This window comes from Euprymna scolopes, chromosome 14, assembly GCF_053919585.1.
Source record: "Euprymna scolopes isolate OS-2025 chromosome 14, ASM5391958v1, whole genome shotgun sequence".
NCBI classification, from domain to species: domain Eukaryota; kingdom Metazoa; phylum Mollusca; class Cephalopoda; order Sepiida; family Sepiolidae; genus Euprymna; species Euprymna scolopes.
The window spans coordinates 80280853-80287053 of record NC_136495.1 but is presented as its reverse complement, the minus strand read 5'-3'; the positions used below and the strand labels follow the sequence as shown (position 1 = coordinate 80287053).

Below are 6201 nucleotides of genomic sequence, written 5' to 3'. Positions count from 1 at the left end.
TCATCATCGTCATCATCAGTTTTTCCATCGGCATCATAATCATCGTCATCGTCATTATCATCGTCGTCATCAGTGCCATTATCGTTATGATGATGATCATCATCATTGTTATCATCATTGTCATCGTCATTGTCATCATCATCGTCATCATCATTATCATCGTCATTGTCATCATCATTGTAATCAGTGTCATCAGTGTCGTTATCGTCATCATCATCATCATCATCATCATCATCGTCATCACTGTCATCATCATCATCATCGTCTGCATTATCATCATCAGAGATGAGGGAAGTATATTATCTGCTTTATCATGAGATCATCCTTCTAGGCATTACCTTCTCATTTGAAGGCAGTGTAGCATATGTCGGTGAATTTTATATACCTGTTTATAAAAGCTTTTCTTCTGTTTCAGTAATCTCCAACAAACGTTATCTAATAAATCACAACTAAAACAAAAAATGCCGCGAGAAGTTGTGCGTGTCACTCCATATAGGTAAGTGCCTTTCTAATCTTCCAAAAACATAAAAAAAATATTTTTCTAAGCTTGTGACTCTTCATTTGTTTCTCTTTCAGATCGTGGCTTGTTTTTCTTGTTTATTTTCAGTTGCTGATGCCATCACGCTTTACAATAGACACAAAGGAAAAAACGAATGTACGCACATACGAGGCATTGGCAAATACTTAGAAAACAGACTTCAGTCTGTAGTGGAATGATAACACTTAGTGCTGCTAAAGCTAAACTTCTTTCATTTAACGATTACAAAAAAAAGATTCTCAAACACCGATTGCCATCACAAATAACACTCTACCTGAGAGCTCATCATTCAAATTCCTTGACTTAACATTCACAGGCAACACGAGTTGAAACAAATACATTGTGAATATTGCTAAGGTAGCTGCAAAAAAGGTGGGCTCCTTCTACTACGCTAGAAGATTACTCACACCTGAGAGTATCCTATAACTTTATAAAGCCACCATTCGCCCGTGCATGGAGTAATGTTGCCACATTTAGGCTGATGCATCTATCACTAGTTTTTCCCTCTTAGACATCGTTCTAACAAGAGTCTCAAATCTAATAGGTTCTGCATTATTGGCCAAGCTCCTACCGCTGTCACATTGACGCAATGTTGGATCCCAGTACTTTACAAGTACTTTAATGGAATGTGTTCTGATTAACTCATAGCACTTGTGGCCCCTCAATGTACATATTCCTGACTAACTTGACAAGCAGAAAATCCCACCCTTCATTATTGAGGTCCTTTAATGCTGGAAAGCTTTTTACTTTAATAGTTTCTTCCCTTAGACTGCTAGACTTTGGAATTTACTTTGTGTTTCCTGCTTCTCTGACTGCAGAAGTTTAAATGTAGTGTGAACAGACATCTCACTGCTCAATTCTCCAGTTCCCTGTTAAACACGATCTCAGATTGTAGCCCCGTTATGATCAAGTGGCAATATGCCTTGTTTGGAGTGAAAAGAGTATAATAATTTATTTAAAAATTTGCCTTTTCTCTACTTCTTTTCATGATTATCTAGAAAGTTCTGCTTCCTCTCTCCCTTTTTTTTTTAATATATATTTGTCCGTTTCATCATCCCAGAGGGCAAACAGCAGCACATTTGTTAAGTAAAATCTATTCTACATATTTTAAAATACATTTTTGTAATCAAGATATCGTTGTATTTCTGCTGTGTTTAAAACAATGACGACACACTTATATATGAAAATATGACGATATATGTTTATTATTAATGATGGATGGTTGGTTGTTAAAAGGGAGATGAATGCATGCGAACTTGACGGGTTGATACTTCTAGGCCCAAATCGTCAAACAACAACATCCATTTCGGATTGTTATTATATAACTACTTATAACCACCTGACCCCCCCCCCCCCAAGGGCGTTTTATTTGGCCATTGTCGTTTCACTGAAGTGACCTGACTTCGGTTTGACTTGATTACACCTGTGTATACCTTTTGCTGAAAATTACCTTTCAAATATCTAATCCGTAACTTAGCTTTTTGGCAATTGATTCTGTTTGTTGTTTCTTCTAATACAGGTGCCTGGTGTCAGGTTCATTATTTTTATTCAAATGACATTTTGGTACATGCGATAATTATTTATGTTGTTTTTTTTTGCATGTTATCGCCACGTGCACATCTTTGTCAAAATGATTTCTCGGTACACACGGCTGGATATTTAACAACGAGTTTTTGGTTCTTCAAAGATCTGCAAGCAGTGGGTTGAGAGTTTACAGATATGATCAATTAGAATGCAATCTTCATATGATTTAGTGAAAGATCTTTTGCCTAATGAAAGCTAAGTATAATTTAAAACAGTATAATAAAAAAACATTCAGGGGTGACGATGACCTTCCTCATAATATTGTATTCGAGATAGTATATTTGTTGACAAATACCACCCTGCCTGAGAATTCTTCCTTCAAACTACTTTTTGCTGATGATACAATGCTCTATAATATGCATGAGGGAAGAACGGATGTACATAAATCTCAGACAATGGCAAAATCGTTAGAAAATGACCTCCAGACTATAGTGGAATGGGGCTGCAAATGGATGGTAACATTTAATGCTAGTAAAAGTAAGCTACTCTCCTTTAACAATTACAAGACACCTTTCCAACCACCAATATCCGTGACAAATAGCATCCTATCTAAGAATTTTTCCTTCAAACTCCTTGGCCTAACATTTGCGGGCAGTATGAACTGGAACAAATGTATTGAGGACATTGCGAAAGCTGCTGCAAAGAAGGTGGATTCCCTCTATTGAGCTAGAAGGCCACTCACAGCTGAGAATATCCTGTACCTTTACAAAGCCACCATTCGCCCATGCATGGTGTATTGTTGCCACATCTGGGCTGGTGCATCTACCACTAGCCTCTCCTACTTGGATAGGGTCCAGAAAAGCGTTTTCATTCTAATAGGCCCCACTTTGTGAACTAAGCTTCAACTCCTGTCCCATCACCACAATGTTGCATCTCTGTGCCTGTTTTACAAACATTTTAATGGAATGTGCTCTGATGAACTCGTTGCACTTGTGCCTCCTCAATCGGCATATCACTGAGAAATCCGCTTAACAACAAAATCTAACCCCTTCAATCTTAAACTCCCTAAATGCCAGAAAGCTTTCTATTCAAATAGTTTCTTTCCTCAAACAGCTAAACCTTGGAATTCCCTTCCTGCTACCTGCTTCCCTGGCTGTACTGATATGCAGAAGTTTAAATGTAACATAAACCAACATCTTGTTAATCTTTCCTAAGCATGGTTCCAAATAGTATCCCCTTATATCCAAGTGGCGATATGCCTTGTTAGGGGTGAACGTGAGTAAAAAAAAAAAAAGTTGTTAATGACATGGACTGGAAGCCTGAGTGTGCCAAGTTCGAATCAAGTTCATTCCACAGAAACGATTTTATCAAATTACTACTAGACCTTGTATCTAAACTGCTGTAGAGAAGGTAAATAAAATAAGAAAACAAAAACATTCAGTGTCAATTTTCACTCAGAATCACTCTCTTGAAAATCTGGATCACAATAAAGAACTTGGTGAGAATAATAATGCAAATTTTTACATTGAAGATGACTTAATTTAAAGCAATTCAATCAGAAGTTGAATGATTTGGTGTGGAATTTAAGATTTTATTAAGAATTCCTAGTATCAATATTGAAATCAGGAAAAATCATTTGATGGAATATTTTTCTTGATTTGGATACAATTACCGAGTCTGATTCTTCTTAAATCTAAATATTTAGCTATAGAGTTTTTTTTTGTTTTGGTTTTCAGATACGTGTAATAACCTATTTAATGTAAACATACAATCGTGGGGTTGGGGTGGAGTATATATATTTTAATTATATTGGTAGTGGTAACATCAATAGATATTTATCATTTTATCATAAGAACCTGTAATGAAAAGTTAAGTTATAAACAAAAACAAATATCAACAATATCAACAATCGTTTCAGGCACAAAATTTTCCAACTGATACTATTTCCATACTCCAAAAAGTTCTGATTTTTCTGATTCCTGGCACCCTGCACCGGTAAGTACCGATTGAGTTAACTAGTATGCATTTTGACGAGGGTCACATTAATACATGTCAGGATAACTAGGTGGCAAATGGAAATATATTTAGCTGCAGGTGGAATGATTGAAGCAGGAATCAAAGGTTAGCGCCCTCGACAAAAAGTACTAGAAATACAAGGGAAGGATATGATGATTAAAAGGACGTCACATGTTTGAAGATAGAACAGAGAATGCTGAGCAGCCCGAGTCAGAAAGTGAGACAGATGAGATGCATCGTAAAGAGAATCTAAACGAATGTCAGCCTAGGATTTTGCCCATCTGCATCTCTCAATACTCACCCTTAAGACTAAGTTAAGAAATTTAAGTAAATGATTAATTAGTAAATTAGTAATAAAGGTCCCTCCTCCAAGGAGAAAACTCTCTAAATAAAACCTTGTAAATCTAGCAATTATGTTTTCATTCATGAGTAGACTTGTCTTGAGTTAAACAGAAGATCACAGTTTACGCACACATGAAAGGCAACAATAAAAAGAATCAAAGAGCATGCAAATGTATTTATAAAAGAGACTTTATTCAACTTGGTTACTTGATCGCTCACTGGAAGAATGTACATGTCCAAAAGTATGTGCGTACATAAAATGACACGTGCAAACTTTTGTGTAAGCATTTAAAATGTTACAAGTTATCTTTTTCCAACACTAGATACATAAACGAGATTTTAACTAGTATGAATTTTGGTGAGGGTCACATTAGTACATGTCAAGATAATCTGGTGCAAATGGAAATATACCCAGCTACAGGTGGCATGATTGAATCAGGGCAGTCAAAAGTTAGCTCTCTAGACAAAACACGCTGAAAATGCAGGAGTACACAATATAATGACAGATGACGTCATGTGTTCTGGCAAAAGAGCAAAGAGTTTCTAGTCGATCTCAGCCGTGTAGTAATACAGATGAAATGTGTCTGACAGTGTAGAGATAATCTAAGTGAATGGTACCTCGGGATTTTGCCCGTCTGCATCTCTAAATTCCCATTTTTAAGACTAAATGAAGAAAAAATAAGTTAAGAAGGAATTAATTAATTAGTTACGTAGTCTTTTATGAGCAAATTTCTCTCTTTCTGTAAATAAAACCATTGAAAACTTAGCAAGTCTCTCTTGTGTTTTTATGCACAAGTAGTTTAGTTCGTCTAGCTAAACAGATGAGGAGTCAACAGCCATAAGAAGATTATGACCAATCATGAACAATGAAAAGAATCGATTATGTAAGAAAGACACGAACATATAAGCACCTCGTGCAACGTATGTATAAAAAGAATTTGTTTTATTTTCTATTTATTTATTTTCTAATCACTCACTGGTGAGAGCACACATATCCAAAGCTAAACTTTTACAAAAACGATTATTATGAAGTTTCGTTTAATGTTACATAGATAAAGGTTAAATATAATATATTAATCAATATTATCTAACTTTTATTTTTCTAACTGTAACACAGTTGATGATGCGTATGTAACAACAACGACATGACACGTATGCAAGTGACTAAGCTGGTGCACGAAGTGACGTCACAGGAAGATAAGGGAAAGAAAACTGGAGAGAAAAAGGAACCACATGGATAGCAACAGCGAGGCAAAGTACGTGCCGGCAAGAGACTTGAAAAAATAACTCTCGTGATGACGATTGGACTTGAGAGATGTGTCGAGGAGAAAAATATGCATATTTTGAAAAGTTTATTTCAATTAAAAAAGTTGAGTCGAGTTTCTTTCCTTTGTTTCTTTGTGAGACTTTCATATACAACATTGTGTTTGTGTTGAAATGTAATGACAACGTTACATAACACACGTGTTGTATTCGTTAGTAGTAATGATAATACACAAATGCAATGAGAATAATATATTCCTGACACACATGCATCCCTCAGCTTAAAAATAATATGCAAGATAGAGTTGTTTTGTTTTGAACCTATGAAAGTTTCTGCCCTCGGAGATGAGATCGGCCATGACAGTGCAAATAAAAACAGAAATGCCTTTCAGAACACTAAGCAATTATCGCGCATCCAGCAGCTTTTAAATCATCATCTAACTTGTAAATTTGTTAAAAGGGAGAAGTAGTTAGCTTGAAGCATAACTGATGAACATATACATGAGTATTTAAGAACG

At 35.7% G+C, this 6201-nt stretch overlaps 1 long non-coding RNA gene across 1 annotated transcript in view; it reads left to right on the top strand.

Moving 5' to 3' along the window:
• The first annotated feature begins 255 nt into the window (after positions 1-255).
• Positions 256-6201, top strand: part of LOC145293113 (uncharacterized) — a 40043-nt gene continuing 34097 nt past the window's right edge. The window contains exon 1 of the long non-coding RNA XR_013869667.1: positions 256-496. This is a non-coding gene — a long non-coding RNA (uncharacterized LOC145293113). The remainder of the gene's footprint in view (positions 497-6201) is intronic.